This window comes from Pteropus medius, unplaced genomic scaffold (genome assembly GCF_902729225.1).
Source record: "Pteropus medius unplaced genomic scaffold, Ma_sr-lr_union100, whole genome shotgun sequence".
NCBI lineage: Eukaryota > Metazoa > Chordata > Mammalia > Chiroptera > Pteropodidae > Pteropus > Pteropus medius.
This window is the reverse complement of record NW_024344372.1, coordinates 1,226,821-1,230,955: the sequence shown is the minus strand read 5'-3', so window position 1 is coordinate 1,230,955 and position 4,135 is coordinate 1,226,821. Positions and strand designations below refer to the sequence as shown.

The 4,135-nt window shown below is 35.1% G+C and overlaps 1 non-coding gene across 1 annotated transcript; it reads left to right on the top strand.

Moving 5' to 3' along the window:
• The first annotated feature begins 526 nt into the window (after positions 1 to 526).
• Positions 527 to 633, top strand: LOC120608696 (U6 spliceosomal RNA). The gene has a single exon (XR_005654475.1). It is a non-coding gene; the product is annotated as a U6 spliceosomal RNA (small nuclear RNA).
• The last annotated feature ends 3,502 nt before the right edge of the window (positions 634 to 4,135 follow it).

The following is a 4,135-nucleotide window of genomic DNA, read 5'->3' as shown; positions in this document are numbered from 1 at the left end:
CTCATCTGTAGAGGTAGATTGTTAACATTAACTGATAACTGACCTTATCAAGGATTATATACGAAGCATGAATCTCAGTCCACAATGCTAAATGCACAAGAACTATCACTTTCTTTGTTTTTCCACAGTGCACATTAATTTCTATTTTGAGCTCCATTTAACTGGATGGCAAAAACATGATCTCAGTCAAGGTCCCCCTACTTCCCTAGGGTTGTATCTACATTCCAAGGACCTCGTAAAATGCCAGGACAAAAGAGGAGTGTGGAATCTGACCCCAGAGCAGGCACACACCCCTTGGATGCCTTTTGTTACCTCAAGATCTTAAGTCTTTCTACAGATTCTGCACCGCGCGGGTGTCTTCCTGATGCTTCTGTGCTACAAGGACAGAGAACTCCTTGAGAGTTTCAGATGCTTTAAGAACTTAAATATGAAAGGTCTAACTTTAAAACTTTAGATATTGTATAGAAAAATATATTTATAAATTTCAGATAAGGAACAATTTATTAAACAAGATTTAAAAAGTTCAGTGCTTGACTCGGCAGTACATATACTAAAATTGGAACGATACGCAGAAGATTAGCATGACCCCTGCACAAGGATGACACACAAATTCGTGAAGTGTTCCGTATTTTTATAGACGGTGTATTAGTGGTTACCAGAGGGAAGGGGGTTGTAGGGAGGTACATTGGGGTAAAGGGGGTCAAATATTTGGTGACAGAAGGAAATATAGCTATGGGTGGTGAACACACAATGCAATATATATATATATGACATACTGTTAAATTGTACACTTGAAACTTATTGGAGTTTGTTGATCAATGTCACCTCAATAATTTTAATTTTAAAAAATAAAAATAAATAAAGGATTAATTTTAAAAAAGAAAGATTTTAAAAGTTCAAACCATAAAAGAAAAGGTTGGTAAATGTGACAATTTTAAAATTAGGAACGTCTGGCCAATAAACAAAAATGATACTATACAGTGACTGATAATTCACAAAGTGGGAGAAGATATTATTTTCTCAATACATATAACTAACAAAGGATTAGTATCCAGAAATATAAGAACTTGTATAAGTTCTTATACAAAAGACATGCACAGACATTTCACAGAAGCAGAAAGGAGAATGGCCAATAGAAGATACTCAACCACATTAGTAACTAGGGCAATATGAATTCAAATCACAATGACATCCCATTCCTCCCCTATTAGACAGCCAAAATTAGTGTTTGCTGATGCTAAGATGATGACTAAGTGGAACCAATGGAATTCTCATACATTGCTAATTAGAGTAAAACTTGCCAAAATCACTTTAGAAAACAATTTGGCATTACCTAGTTAAACGTGCATGTACTCTATTAATCAACAGGTCTACTTCTAGATATATTTGGAGGTAACACTCAAACTGCATAACAATCAGTGAATCATGGGCACCAACCAATCAGAATGGATGTCAGCAGCTGGTATCCAATACCAGTGTGGATCTACTGACTATTAGTTTCAATACACGTGACAGAAGCTCTTGCACATAGGTACTAAAAAACGTGTACAGTGTCTCTAGCAGAATTGCTTGTAATGTCCACCAACAATTAAGTGCATGACAATATTGTGGTATTTTCACACAACAGACTACTTTGCAATTGTAAAAATGAGTAAACTACAACCACATGCATTAATATAGATGAATTGCAAAAATGCAACAACGGGTGAAATAAGCCAATCTCGGAAGAATATATGTAGATAGAATGATTCAATTTATATCAAGATCAAAACCAGGGAAAATTTGATTTCCACCACTGCACCTTGGCAAAAATATTTACCTGAAGCAGGCTAACGGAAAAAAGCCAAGAAGTAAGGTCAAGGTCACAGCTAGGGAAAGGGTACCAAGCATCAAACTTCAAAAGAGTACGGCTTTGATAGAAATGAGAGCATGAACTATACAGTTAGTAGCTGGAGAAGTTAGTCTTAGGACAGAAACGGGTATGTGGAAGGAGCCAAGGAACTTGATTCCAATCTAAATCTGGGAAGAGCAAGTGTGGGTCGGAGCCGGGCAGGGCTGAATCCCTTACACATGTAACACAGTCACTTCCTGTCTTGATACACAACTGTATATAAGTCGTCCTCTCACTACTCATACAGAAGTAACATTGCAAAGTATGGTAGGTTTAAAGCAATGTTCCTTCTCTACCAAAGAAATGTTCTAAATCCTGAAAGGATTAAGAGCTAGTACAAACTAATAACTAGCATTTTTGAGTATTTACTATGTACATTATGATAAGCACTTTATATGTTATCTCGTTTAATCCTCAAAAAAATTCTACAATGTAGGTGCTATAATTAGCTCTATTTTAGGATGAAGAGACTGGCCTGGGGTCATAAAGCTGGTATGGGGGGACAACCAGGACTTGACCCTGGCCTGTATGACTTCACCCCCCATGTCTCCTTATTCCTGCTGAAATGGTACTTTTGGCAGTCTCAAGTAACCATTTATAGCCCCCTTACTATGTACTATTTTAAAATTAGATTAAAATGGATTACCTTTTTAGATTTTAATAAAGGCAGACGTGAGACTACTGACAATGAGATGTTTTCCTAATTACACTTCAGTTTAATAATATAAGCATGGCTGAAATTTGAGCAAACTTGTCTTTGCAGGTCCTCTTGTGGTACAAGTTAACTACTACAGTTTAGATCTTTTAGATATCTTATAAGTTTGGAGATTTTCCAAAAGTGAATTATAAAAGATAAAAGTCAGCATTTAAAGGCCTGGAAATTTTAGTCTGGAAAATATATTTTTGAATAGAGTATTTTTAATTCGCTTTTCAACTGATCATAATAATAGCTGAAAAATATTTCATAATGTACCTGTCTTCAGGATGACATCTATACTTCATTTTCAGTTATAGGTACCACACCACAAAAGCTGCACTGTCCAACTTGATGGAAATGTTTTAGATCTGTGCTGTCCACTATGGCAGGCGCTGGCCATATGTGGCTGTTGAGCACTTGAGATGTGGCTAATGCAACTGAGAAAGTGGATTTTTTATTTTACTTTACTGTACTTGATTTTGGTTAATTTAAATTTTAAAAACTGAAAGAGTTTATAAAATATTTTTGTTAAATTTTCATTATTTTAATAGAAGTATATTTCATTTTAACCACTAAAATTTTAGCATCCAAATTAAGATGTGCTATAAGTGTAAAATATACACCAGATTTCAAATATTTAACATGAAAAAAAAAGCCAACTATCTCGTTAATAATTTTATGTGGATTACATGTTAATACATTTCCAAATACATTGCTTTAAATAATATAAGCAATATATTAGAACTAATTTCACCTGTTTCTTTCTACTTTTTTGATGTGACTAGTAGACCATTTAAAATTATATATGTGGCTCATGTTATATTTCTACTGAACTGTGCTACTCTAGAATTTTTAAATGAGTTGCAGCAGACACCATTTTGAGAGACGACTTATATCTAGAATATTACACCTGTAGCGGGTCTCACAGTCAGGCCTAATTTCATCGTAACCCAAGCAGCATCCTTCACAGCTTTGTGTCCCAACTGGTGTGCAAGAATGGACAAAGTACATAATGACATGGATCGCTACCCCCGTTCCTATACTCGGGGTGGCAAGAACTGGGGACAGAACAACATTCAGGCAGAGGCTTCTTGACGTAACATCTCTGAGCATTGGCCCCAAACTCTGTTCTCACATACATTAGACATTTCTGTCCATTCATGGCTGACAGGACCTTTTAGTTGTGTCCATGGTGGCTGCATGTTGATTGCTCTAAGAATGCACAGATGTTCTGCATTTCTTTTTAATAACTTGATATGAAAATATTCAATTGGATACAAAAATACACTTATATTACTACCAAAAATTCAGAATGACATTTGTCGATGAAATAAATGAGCTGAATTCTTCATATCATTTCAACTATCATACATTTTGAATTATAAACAATGATTTCACATTTTGTACAGTTTCTCATCAGGAATGATTTTTAAAAAGTTTTGATCAGGAATTGCAAGGAGCCTTTCAAACATGAAATCTTTCTTTATTCCTTCCTTCCTTTCACAATATTTATTGAGTACCTATTCTATGTCCAGAGCTGTTCTAAC